Source organism: Esox lucius, chromosome 10, assembly GCF_011004845.1.
Source record: "Esox lucius isolate fEsoLuc1 chromosome 10, fEsoLuc1.pri, whole genome shotgun sequence".
In the NCBI taxonomy this organism is placed as follows: Eukaryota; Metazoa; Chordata; class Actinopteri; order Esociformes; family Esocidae; genus Esox; species Esox lucius.
Window position 1 is genome coordinate 23,696,871 of NC_047578.1, and position 14,207 is coordinate 23,711,077.

The following is a 14,207-nucleotide window of genomic DNA, read 5'->3' on the forward strand; positions in this document are numbered from 1 at the left end:
TTTACTGACTCTGCTAGCTATTCTTTTTGATGAAATGATCATGGCAACATTGCAGTTCACTAAATATTTGCCTATTTAAGCAAGTCATCATATTTCCAAGCACCTACAGTGTAATTTAAACAACAAAGTAATTAGCCCCTCTTCAAAGTCATTATACCCTGACCAACTTTTGTTGATCAAAACGGCTGCTAAATAGCTTCCTGATTATTATTAGTAACTATTTGCGTGCTACAGTTCTCAGTAACTTGCTTACCTCTCGATAAGAAACATGTTCAGTGTAGCTTTCACTCAAGCTGTGTCCCATATCCTTTGGGACTTGTAAGAAAAATGCAGTACTACTACTGTACATGCTGGCGATGCAGGACGCTTGCATTCCATGGCTGACTCTTTCTGATTGAGTTTTGCTAATGCAGGAAGTGGAAGTGTAGGCAAAGGCGGTGGCAAAGCTCATTACCAAGCTCAGGAAAAGTGGGCATTGTACTACCACTAGGACAAAAACATACCTCCTGAATGCAATACGCCTACAACATCAAATCCAAAAAACTTTGCTAATAGATAGCTAAGCTTAGCTAAAAGCCAATCATTCTTTTTTCTAGACTTGTAGCATCACCATGATAAGTATGGCTGAGTTAATGGATTAAAGCATTCAGTACCCTTCTATTTCTCAAAATATTTTGGGGTGTTATAGACTTAATTTATAACTAATTAAAAAACATTGCTACATACAATACCCCATGATGACAAAGCATAAAAAGTTTTTGAAATGTGTGACAATTTATTTAAAATAAAAAACTGAAATATCTCGTGAGCATAAGTAATCAGACCCTGTTTCTAGTATATTTAGCAGCAATCTCAGCTTAGAATTTTGTTGGGTATGCCCCTACCAGCTTTGCATACCTGAGTACTCAATTTATCAGGCATGGATAAGGACAAATCTGTGCTTAAATCATGTCTGCAATCATGTATTAGTAAAGTGTGGTATTTATCAAGATGACTGTTCATAAATGTATGCACAGCCATGACCATGAGAATGCAAAGAGCCAAGTGGTTGAATAAAATCGTTGCACTATAACTGTAAACAGTTTTATTTCGATTTTATTGGCAATATTTAAAATAATTAAATATTGCCAACCTCACTGGATTCAAACTCCGGCCTCCGACATTACTGTCTTTAACCACTACGCCAAGGCGCTACACATTTTACTAGTCGCTAGTCACCATTCAGCATTGTGTTAAATGTTTTTTATTAAGTTTACCTCCACCACAAATAGTGTCTATGAACTATGACTTTTGCCACTGGGCGTTTTAACAGCATATTAGCCAGTAATAGGCTTACTAGTACCTTTCTAGGAATAGTCATAAGAATTGAGCCATTGCTAGCGAGACTGAAGATAACCTTTTCTCTTCGAAAGCTATTTCATTTAATGGCACAAAACCATTCGCTTTTCTTTCATTCGTGAATGACATTGATACAATAACTATAGGTGACGATAACTGATTTTCTGGTCAAGTGAAAAGACGAGAGAATCACGGAAATCCCAACTACTTTACTGCCCAAGGGGTTTTGATAAAGCCTATATTATTACCCCCAAAGGCAAGCACAGATGCATAGTTCGAAAATCCCCAAGAAATAGTAGCAATACTGTCTAGGCTTACTATAAGGTAGCTACTGAATTTAGTAGAAACAGTCGCAATATAACCGTAAACAGTTTTATTTTAGACTTACTATAATGTAGATACTGAAGGTTATAGCCAGCAAAGTTTTTGTCTATCTGGACAAGCTTTCTATGACGTACCTACTGAATGTAGTAGCCGGCTATGTTTTTGTCTATCCTGACCCAAAAAACATGCACAGATGCATCCTTCGAAAATCAACCAGAAACAGTTACAATATATTTATTTTAGGCTTAATATGATATAGATACTGAAGGTTATAGCCAGCAAAGTGTTTGTCTATCCGGGAAACAAATCTAAATGCATACTGTGTTTTGACTACTCAGTGAAAATTTTTGATCATCTCCATCGTATACATTTTTTTCTTTACCATTTACTTGAAGACTTGAAACCAAATATGTGGGACTTGTGACATGACTCGATCTGAAATGTGGAACTTTGGACTTACTTGAGACTCATGTGTCATTATTTGTTCATGCATTCAACAGTTTAAACAATAGCACTTATAGCACACTCTTATGTCATCTCAGAAAAACAGTTTTCTTAGATTATTGGCTCCAGTCATTGTATTTCATGCTTCACCATTTTATGTTACAAGCTTAAAATTATAATTTTACCTATGTATTGTTAATTTGGGGAGTTTAGAAATGCACAATTTATTCTTTCTAAATTAAGTACAAATGTAGGTTTGTTGCTAAGCAAAATATTGATAAATATGGCCCCTAGATTTGGGCAGTTTCTGCCATTCTTTCTATCATGCTCTCAAACACTGGATGGGGTGTATCTGTGAACTGCAAACTTCAGGTCCCCCACACTTGTTCAGTGGGGTTCAAGTCCGTGCTTTGGATGGGTCACTCAAGAACAATTGCTGACTTGTAGCGAAGCCACTCCAGTGTTGACTTGGTTGTGAGCTTCAGGTTGTTGTCGTGCACGATAAATATTTGCCACAGTCTCAGGTCCTGTGCGCTCTGGATCAGTTTTTTTTCACAGGACCTCTGTATATTTTGCTTCGTTCACCCTTCCCTCACTCCTGATGCTCCCACCACCATATAGCCCCCCCTGGCTCAACAAGGTGGTACCTTGTTCTTGGCCTAATAGTTACATTTTGGTCACTTTTCCTCATGCTCTCAGCGTCCTTCAGACTGCATGTCATATGCATTTTACTAAGGAGTGGATTCTCTATAAACTAGTCTCTATAAGGCATAATTGACGGAGTGCTACAGAGATGGTTGTCCTTCTGGCAGGTTCTCCCATCTCTGCACGGATACTCTGAAACTCTAGATAGAGGGGCCATTGAGTTCTTGGTCACCTTGACCCAGGATCTTATTACCAGGTTATTTATTTGATCGGACGTCCAGGATTAAAGGCCTGAGGTGTGTGCGTAGCCGCAGACCACCCAGTGTGCCCATTATTACCTGTTTTCTTTTACATCACATGGATGGCCATGTACTGGTGCACCATTTACCTGGGAAAGTGATGGCACCAGGATGCACTACAGGAAGACAAAAAGGCAGTGGAGTGTGATGCTCTGGCCTATGTTCTGCTGGGAAACCCTGGGTGTGGACACCAGGTGTGGACACCCTTCATGGCAATGATATTCCCTGATTCTATCAGCACGATATGTGCCCTGCCACACTGCACACATTGTTCAAGAAGGTATTGAGGAACATTATGAAGTGTTCAAGGTGTTGCCCTGGTCTCCAAATTCCCCAGATCTCAATCCAATTGAGCATCTGTGGGATGTGCAAAACCAACAAGTCTGATACATATTGGCAGGACGGTACAGGACTTGAATGATCTGCTGCTAATATATTGGTGCCAGATTCCACGCAACACTTTCAGGGGTCTTATAGAGTTCCTGCTTCTGTAGGTCAGCGCTGTTTTGAAGGCACGCAGAGGGCCCACAGCATATTAAGCATGTGGTCATAATGTTATGGCTCATCAGTGTACATATGTACACTACTAATCAGTGTGGGGTCTTTTAGAAATGTCTGTGTTTTCCATGAAAACATAAATTGTATTTGTTTGAATATGTAATATAGCAAAATGAATAGATCAGACTTTGTCCTTCAAATTTTGCTTTTGTCAAATCATTCTTAATTTGTAGCAATTACAGCCTTGCAAACCATTGGCATTTTAGTTGTCAATTTGTTGAGGTAATGCGAAGAGATTTCATCCCATACTTCCTGAAGAACCTCCCACAAGTTGGATTGGCTTGATGGGCACTTCTTACATACCATATGGCCAAGCTGCTCCCACAACAGCTTAGTAGGTTTAAGATCTTGTGACTGTGCTGGCCATTCCAGTATAGACAGAATACCAGCTGACTGCTTCTTCCCTAAATAATTATTTCATAGTTCGGAACTGTCCTTTGTAAATTGTTCTATTTTAGGAGGAAACTGGCTCCAATCAAGCGCCGTCCACAGGGTATGGCATGGCATTGCAAAATGGAGTGATAGCCTTCCTTCTTCAAGATCCCTTTTACCATGTACACCACTTTACCACCACCAAAGCACCCCCAGACCATCACTTTTCCTCCACCATGCTTTACAGATGGCATCAAGCACTCCTCCAGCATCTTTTCATTTGGTTGACATCTCACAAATGTTCTTCTTCGTGATCCGAACACCTCAAACTTAGATTTGTCTGTCCATAATACTTTTTTCCAATCTTCTTCTGTTAAATGTCTGTGTTCTTTTGCCCATTTTAATCTTTTCTTTTTATTGGCCAGTCTGAGATATGGCTTTTTCTTTGCAACTCTGCCTTGAAGGCCAGCATCCCGGAGTTTCCCCTTCACTTTTGATTTTGAAACTGGTGTTTTGCATGTAAAATTGAATGAAGCTGCCAGTTGAGGACCTGTCTCAAACTAGACGCTATAATATATTTGTCCTCTTGCTCAGTGCACCAGGGCTTCCGACTCTTTCTATTCTGGTTAGAGACAGTTTGTGTTGTTCTGTGAAGGGAGTAGTCCACAGCATTGTACTAGATCTTCAATTTCTTGGTAATTTCTCGCATTGAATAGCCATCTTTTTGAACAAGAATAGACTGTCAGAAGAAAGGTTTTAGTATCTGGCCATTTTTAGCCTGTGATAAAACCCATAATTCCTAATGATTCAGCTACTCAACTAATCCAAAGCTTCTTGAATTAGCAAAACTGTTTTTAGCTGAGCTAACATATTTGTAAATGGGTTTGATCAATAAGCCTGTAAAAATTACAAACATGGATTAACAAATACATGGTTGCTAATAATAGGCCTCTTTATGCTTATGTAGATATGCCATTAAAGATCTGCCATTTTAGATAGAATAGTCGTGTACAACATTAACAATGTCTACACTGCTCAATTTGATGTTATTTTAACCCTTTGGCGCATACGATCACACCAGTGTGATCAGACTAGAGTGGTCCCTGAAGCGTACGATCACACCGGTGTGATTAGAACGTCATGTTTAGAACGCAGCATTAGAATGCCTAGCTACAAGTAACGTAACAATGGCTGGTCAGACTGGGCTGTTATTACTTACTCACATTTAGCTCAAACAGTGTTTATAACTTTATTTCCTGATTGTAATTGTTTCAAGACCATACTATGATATTAACCAGGTAGAAAGCATTCAAATCGGGACAAGAAGTGTTACTTACGTACCAACAGACAGCCAACACTAATACACAAAAATGAATTGTATTAGCGACTACTACCGATCAAAACCATTGCAAAAACTTTCTAGAAGTTACGTTCCCCGTTGTATGCATTTTATATAGTTTATTCATTTTCACTGCACTGAATTACTGGTCACGATTTGTTAGCTAGCGGGCAGCTGACGTTTGCTAGCGGTTAGCTGACGTTTTCTAGCTAGCTACAGTTATAAATCAACTAACTTTTGCAGCTCTTAGAATTCGAGTCAACGAGAGAAGCTTGAAATGCATGTAGTGTTCCTTACCTAGCAAGGTGACTGTTCAAATGCTGGCGTGAGTTCAAATGCTGGAGAGTACTGAAGTCACGTGCAAAAAAACTCACGCTGGGGGTCGGTAAGGAATATTTGAAACTCACGCGAGAAAAGGTTAATGCATCATTTAAAAAAAAAATATTTGAAAACAAGGAAAGTTCTTAGTGACCCTAAAATTTTGAATAGTGAATAAATACAACAACAAAAAAATATTGTTATACTGGTATTTGGTTAAAATTAAAAAGGTTGATAGCTGGAAAGAAAAACTCGCAATATAAAACAATGTTAGGCTAACTGTAGGATAATCAGGGGAACATTTTAAGATTTCATAGTCTTAATGGTAAGTATATTTACAGTTGTGCTCAAAAGTTTGCATACCCTGGAGAATTGGTAATATATGTACCATTTGTAAAGAAAGCATGAGTGAACAGGCAAAAGACATGTCTTTTATTTCACATTCAACTGTAGGTCATAACAGAATGGCACAATCATAAAACAAAACATGGCAACAAAGATTTTTTTTTACTGACCCTTGACACAAAAGTCTGCATACCCTTAGTTCTTAACATTGTGTATTGCCCCCTTTAGCATCAATGGCAGTGTGCAGTCTTTTGTAATAGTTATCTATGAGGCCCCGAATTATTGTAGGTGGTATAGCTGCCCATTCGTCTTGGCAAAATGCCTCCTGGTCATGCAATGTCTTTGGTCGTCTTGCATGAACCGCATGTTTGAGATTTCCCCAGAGTGGCTCGATAATATTAAGGTCAGGAGACTGTGATAGCCACTCCACTGGAGGGTCAGCTTGACCTTGTCAATCAATCAACTTTATTTATAAAGCCCTTTTTACAACAGCAGTTGTCACAAAGTGCTTTACAGAGACATCCGGCCTTAAGCCCCAAGGAGCAAGCAACAGTAGTGTTGAATTTCAGTATCTTAAATTTTAGGAAGAAACCTAGAGAGGACCCAGGCTCAGAGGGGTGACAAGTCCTCTTTTGGCTGTGCCGGGTGAGATATTAAGAGTCCAATTGGAATAATGAATACATTTCTCTGGGCTAAATCCAGAGTCTGTTTGATTCAAGACTAGGTCAAAAGTATGACCAGGTGGACAGGGACAGCAACGGGCCCCCCAAACCAGGTACCCCGCAGGTGTGGACCAGGACCTCATCTCCTCATTCCTCATATCCCCCAGCACAATAATATAGCAGCGTAACACCTTGGAACTGAGACGGGGGGGTTCGGCGACACTGTGGCCCTGGGGAGGCCCCAGACAGGGCCCAACAGGCAGGAAATCAATCCAACCACATTGCCAGGCATCAACCAAAGGGACACCCACCAACCACAACCCCCCTGAATGAGGGCCAAGTATTGCCAGCAGCGTACAGCCCAATTGCACAAGTGCGCAACAGAGAGTCAACAACAAGCCAGTGACTCTTCCCCCAAAAAGCATTGGAGGGAGGGCATCCCAGTGGCGACGAGAGCCCACCTGGCAAGACAGCAAGGGTGGACAGTATCAAGCCTACTGGTCACCTTCACGCCCCCGGGCCAGGCTACACCTAATTATAAACCGTGCTGTGGAGATTCGTTTTTAGTAGACACTTGAAAGTTTGCACTGAGTTTGCATTTCTAACCTTAATTGGCAGATCATTCCACAGTAGTGGAGCTCTATGAGAAAAGGCCCTGCCGCCAGCTGTTTGTTTAGAAATTCTAGGTACAATTAAAAGGCCTGCATCTTGCTATCGTAGGTTACGTGTAGGTATGTATGGCTGGATCATTTCAGCAAGGTAAGTAGGAGCAAGTCCATGTATTTATTTATAGGTTAAGAGTAAAACCTTAAAATCAGCCCTAACCCTAACAGGCAGCCAGTGTAAGGACCCTAGGACAGGAGTAATGTGTTCAATTTTTTTTGTTCTAGTTAGGATTCTAGCAGCAGTGTGCAGCACTAATTGAAGTTTATTTATTCATTTGTCTGGATAACCACAGAGAATAGCATTGCAGTAATCTAGTCTAGAAGTAACGAAAGCATGGATTAATTGTGCTTAGTGTCATTGTCGTTCTGGAACGTCCAAGAGCGTTCCAAATGCGCAGCTTTCGTGCAGAAAAATGCTAATTATTTGCCAGTATTTTCTGATAACATGCTGCATTCATCTTGCCATACATTTTCTTAAGATTCCCCGTGACTTTAGAGCTCACACACCCCCAAAACATCAGTGAGCCACCACCATGTTTCACAGTGGGAATGGTATTCTGTTCACTATAGGCCTTGTTGACCCCTTTTCCTGAGGTTACTTGTGTGTTTTTCATTGTATCCCAAACAATTCTTCTGGCAGTTTTGGCGGAAATCTTTCTTGGTCTACCTGATCTTGGCTTGGTATCAAGAGATCTCTGAATTTTCCACTTCTTAATAAGTAATTGAACAGGACTAACTGGAATTTGCAAGGCTTTGGATATCTTTTTATATCCCTTTCCATGTTTATAATGGACCTTGTTACACAGGTCTTTTGACAGTTCTTTTCTGCTCCCCATGGCTCAGTATCTAGCCTGCTGAGTGTATCCATGTGAGAGCTAACAAACTCATTGACTATTCATACACAGAACTAATTGCAATTTAAGTGTGTCTGTAACAAGGCCAAACATTCAAGGGTATACTTTTTATCAGGGCCATTTGGGTGATTTCTGTTATCATTATGATTTAAAAAGGAGCCAAACAACTCTGTATTAATAAATGGCTTCATATGATCAATATCCTTAAATAAAAGGATTTATCCTTACATTTTTGCATGATCAGTCATTATTTTCAAAATCAATGCCAAAATGTCACAATTTCTGACAGGGTATGCAGACTTATGAGCACAACTGTACTTATCATTATTTATTGTTATGCAGCAGGTCAGCTCTGAGGGAAGAAAGTGTCAGAGATGTTGTGGAAAAGATACATTTTTGCACTCCTTTGCAGCCATAGTTGGATTTTCAAATGGCAATGAGTCAAGTTTTCCTCCATGTATTTGAAGTGAGGGAGAGAGAAGTTTCTGATTTAAAACAGTTTGTTGTCCATATCAAATGTAACATTGTTAAAATATGCCAGGTTACTTACAACTCCTTGCAGTGCAGGGTATGGTTTTGTCTTGTGTGTGGGACTTGTTTGAATGCTGGTTTAACAGTTTAGAGCTGTGATCACTGTGACACATATCCCACCAGCCCACGGACCAAAACACACACACACACACATCCACACACACATACATACACACATAGCTCTGGAGAACATCTTAACCTTGTCCAACACTGTGCAAGCCTTGTCTGGGCCTGAAGCCAGGCTTCTCACATTCCTCACAGTACCAGGACTGGGCCTGGCAGAGTGGACTGGAGATGGAGTGCCTGCTCCCTTACCTCTTTCCTCTGATTGTCATTTAATATTAGCCTCCTGCTTAACATAGGAGTCAAAGTCAATCCATGATACAATCCTTGCTCCTAAAGCACAACAGCACTGTACTTACTTTAGTCTAAAATATCATGAGAAATTGTTGGGTCAGGATAAAACCGACCTCCTAAACTGTGGTACTGTAACTGTTTCTAGTTTATTTTATAGGTGAAGGGACATGTACAAAAAGAAGTGAAACAGTAGTTCAGGGTTGAAATTTGGAGGCAGCCAGACAGATGCGGACCACCACCAGAGAATCACTTAAAAGACAACCCCAGAACATATGGCTGAAGCTGGAAAACAAATGGAGTGCTAATCCTGTGTTCAGTCATAAATGGGTACAGATGTTCGTATGAGTGGACATATTGCTGCCAGGAGGAGTTTCAGCTTGAGGTTGGGGGGTTAATCCCCAAGCAGGTCTGAAGGGGCTGTGTTTGGATGGACTGGAGGAGCAAGGGATGAAATGGGACTCAGAGTCCGACTGATGGTGAGCCATAGCTGGTCAGATGGGATCTTTTTCTCCTCCAGCAAGCATGAGACATTATGTTAATTCTGCAGTGTATCAGTATTGAATGTCATGTTTCTGTCCAAATGGGAGGGCTAAACATCCGATAGATATTTTTTCCCTTTTTATTTTGACCATTCAAAATTTCAGTAATATTATATTACAGATGAATCCAGGCAAGGCATCCTTTTCCAATAGAGTCCAAAACATTCAAGAAAAAGCACTACACATATTTCTCGGTGTCATCTGTCATAGCATAGTATGTTAATTTAACCGTAATCTAGCAGAAAAGAGCCCCAAGAGTCCCTTATCCTGCAGCTCAGCAAGGGGATATTGCTCCTACAGTACTTTAGTCTTTGTGGGGTTGCACTGGTTTCGATCATTTGATCTCTCCCCTGCTTGTCACTGTGCGTACACACCACTTCTGCACTTCAGTCTGGGAAAGCAAAAATAAACAGAGGTCCAGACAGATGAAAGCCCAGGGATATGGCTGCATGGTGCTGTGTATCCTCTGGACTGCTCCACTTTGGGCCATGGGAGGAGCCGGAGAGCGAAGTGAAAGGACCACGCTGGGTCATAATGATGTTACAGGGTTCAGGCAGACAGAGCTAGTCTGCCAGTGGCTCTTCCATGGTATGTGCCTTCCCATCTCCAAGGGTGGGGTTATGCTTGAACTTAACCGACATTTCTCTGTGTTGAGAGACATGGATAATAGATTAACTGAAAAAAAAGGTTATTAATTATTCAAATAATTTATTAATATAGCAACATCATTAAAGGACACATTTTACAAATCAGGTGAATTTACAATATATTTAACAATTATTTGATGAATTTCTTGACATGTAACAAGGACATGATTGACTCTGCAGAGATCTAATTTCAGAACGGGGTTAGAAAGTTGACCCACAGCTTTTCTAGATTCTGCATAGTTGACAGCACTTTCAAAGACAAAGGGAGGTGGAGCTCTTCATTCCTGTTCCAATCCTCTACCTCCTTTTTTTATTAAGGGATGGACCGAGAACTTTATCAAGCATCAGACGAATTACCTGATATACACTGGATTAGCAGCCATTACCATCCATTTTCCAATCGTTGCAATGTTATAAACTGAGATCAAACCAAAACATTTCCATCTGGTGAAGGGCTACTGTACCTCTCTTCCTGCTACTTTGTTTTCATTCCACTGTTGTTCAGCATGCACCATAACTGAGGAAAAAGGGGGCTGTTCCAAGCCACTGCCTCGCCAGCCGCCATGCCATTGGCTCTCTGTGCCACCCCCTTCCTCCCCATACTGCCCAAGGGCACGATGACTACTGCTTTCAACACAGAACCTGGACATCAAAGCCCACTGTCCAGAGTGCAAACCCACACAGCAACAGATGATACATGGTCCAGTCTCACCTACACAGTGGGATGGGGAGAAGTAGCTCATAATTTAGACCTGATGTAATAATGTGGCTCGTTCTGTGATGCACCGTATCCATAGCAAAGGAAGGGGGGCTGCTGCCAGGTTGTGTTGGGACGTTTACGCAGGAGGTTTTTCTGTTTGTGAGGGTAAAATCTGGATGACTAAAGAGTTTATAAACTTTCAACTCTTCACTTAGTGGGATGTTTAGTCGGAAGATAAACATGGACGTGATGCTGAATGTTACAATCGCTATGACTAAATGCCCATTCATTTTGATTAGAAGAGGCAGCAGCCCTGATAGATGTTTGGCTGGCGCAGGTATTGAGGGAATATAGTGGTTAGTATTATGTCATGAGATGGCCCTACCATACTAACAGACTTTGAGATCGCAAAGATACTAACATTATCATGGATTTCTGGGTTGTTCTGAGGGGAAAAAACAATTCCATTCATGTCTGAAATGTGGTAGAGGATAGAGAAATACTGACAAATGTTTGGATTGAATCACTCACCTCCCATGGGTTGGTACTGTGTGTTCTAGGGCTAGGAAGATTAAAAAAGCAATGCCAAAGGCATTACTAAACCATTGTCAGCCCACATTCCTACTTGGATGAAACCCAATCGAAACTTTCCCATGTTTGAGAGAATCCCAACCTTGGTTCTTCTGAGATCTGCCTTTTGTAGCTGGTACTGGGGGTCCAACTCCTCCAAGCAGAGTTTAATTTGTTTTGTTGTTTGGCTTTCTTTCCGCATTCCATGTCTTGGGTGAATGCATGTATTTCCTCTCCCATACGTCCAGATACACATAATTAATTGGGGTAATTTGAAAGCCTGCTTTGACAGGAGAGCGCTTCTTGTAACTCAAGGAACTGTGCAAATATACACTACTGTTGAAGAGTTTGGGGTCACTTCGAAATTTCCTTGTTTTCCATGAAAACATACATTAAATTTGTCTGAATAGGAAATATAGCAAAATGAATAGGATATATATAGTCATTGACAAGGTTAGAAATAATGATTTTTAATTGAAATAATAATTGTGTCCTTCAAACATTGCTTTCGTCAAAGACTCCTCCTTTTAAAGCAATTACAGCCTTGCAGACCTTTGGCATTCTAGTCAGTACATTTTTTTATGGTAATCTGAAAAGATTTCACCCCATGCTTTCGCAAGAGCCTCCTGCAACTTGGATTGGCTTGATGGGACCCACTCACTGGGTTACCCTACGGTCAAGCTGCTCCCACAACTGCTCAATAGGGTTGTGCCGGCTATTCCATAATAAACAGAATATCAGCTGACTGCTTTTCTATAAATAGTTATTCCATAGTTTGGAGCTGTGCTTTGGTTCATTGTCCTGTTGTTGGAGGAAATTGTCTCCAGTCAAACACCGTCCACAGGGTATGGCATGGCATTGCAAAATGGAGTGATAACCTTCCTTCTTCAAGATCCCTTTTACCCTCTACACCTCTCCTACTTTACCAACACCAAAGCACCCCCAGACCATCACATTGCCTGCACCATGCTTGACATATGGCATCAAGCACTCCTCCAGCATCTTTAAATTTAGTTGATGTCTGACAAATGTTCTTCTTTGTGATCTGAACACTTCAAACTTAGATTATTGATTGACTCAACTAGCCTAAAGAAGGCCAGTTTTATTGCTTCTTTAATCAGCACAAGAGTTTTCATCTGTGCTAACATAATTGCATAAGGGGTTCCTAATGATCAATTTGCCTTTTAAAATTATTAACTTGAAAATCCATTAGAACACAGGACTGATGGTTGCTCATAATGGGCATCTGTACGTCTATATAGATATTCCTTTAAAAATCAGCAGTTTCTAGCTACAATAGTCATTTACAACATAAACAATGTCTACACTGTATTTTTTATCAATTTGGTGTTATTTTAAAGAAATATGCTTTTCTTTAGAAAACAAGGACATTACTAAGTGACCCCAAACTTTTGAATGGTAGTGTACAGTACATTCACAAAATGTGTTTTCACTCTTAAAGAATTCACATTAATAATGATGATATAAGTTCAACAGTAGGAACCAGAAGACTAAAATATGGATATTACCAATAATATACAATAATTCAATAACATTTTAATTAAGCTAATGATGTACTATTACATATCTCTATCTAATGTTCGGTCTAAATGAAAACTAACATTTCTTTGTATACATGGGTTTTACACAACTTTACTCAACTCTGTAGTGAAAGATTTTGGAGATTTGATTAGTGTGTTGCCACTGGAATATGGTCATACAAGATAGCCAAATAATCCTTGTCTAGACCAACTCTAAAAATTCATTTTCAAAATCTTGATTGTAATAACAAGCAAACCTTTCACATCACAGCCCCCGAATCAGAAAGGGAAAAGTAAACATTTCTGTTGGACATGATCCCCGCGGCTGTTCAGAGAGCTGAAATTCAAAGCAAACACTTTCTCCATCCCCTTTTTCTAGTTTCAAGTAAGTTCATTTTTTAAGGCAGGATATCAAAAATTAATTGCTGCTTGCTTATGTTACCTTCTTTTGTGCTTTCTTTGAAGCTTGCTCCTGTCTTACACATTTTACTCATATGTCATTGTCTTCGAAGTGGTAGTAGCTTGTCAGGCGTTCTCTGAGACAGTAGGTATTGTGCTTGCAATGCCAGGGCTGTGGGTTTGCTCTTCGGGGGAATAGGATCATCTGCTATATAGCTTAAATGTAAACAAAAAATATACATTGGATATGGAGAATGTGTTTGTTTAGTACATGATGCTGACTGCTAAAGTGTAGAAAATCTTTAAATTGAATAGACTGTTATTTTGTTTAATAATATACTAGATGGATAAGCAGAGTATTCAAACCAGATAAATATTTTTAATCACATAATAATTATTGTATTTGATAGATGAGGTGAGATCATATTTCCCAAAAGGAACAGAAAAATGTTGGCAGTCATATGTTCAGATATAGTTTTACTTTTCTCAGGCTTTTTTCCCATTTGTGAATGTTTGACCTTTGTCTAGGTTTTATAAACATTCTAATCTTTAATCTGATTCAAATGTGTTGCTGTCCAAGAATATAACCCATCGTTTGCATTACTAAAACATAAAATATATTTTGTCTTACAAAAACAAAACATAAATAAATAGTTCTAAATACTTGACATGTTCCATCAACAAATATGTTGAATTTTGCAAAGTTGACCAAATCTGATCTGAAGAGAAATCTATTTGGATCCAATCCTTCAGTCTGAAC

At 39.8% G+C, this 14,207-nt stretch overlaps 1 protein-coding gene across 1 annotated transcript in view; it reads left to right on the forward strand.

The window, feature by feature from the left end:
* The window catches only part of angpt1 (angiopoietin 1), a 60,360-nt gene that overhangs the window by 8,726 nt on the left and 37,427 nt on the right, over positions 1-14,207 (forward strand). The gene's annotated exons all lie outside the window — the stretch shown is intronic.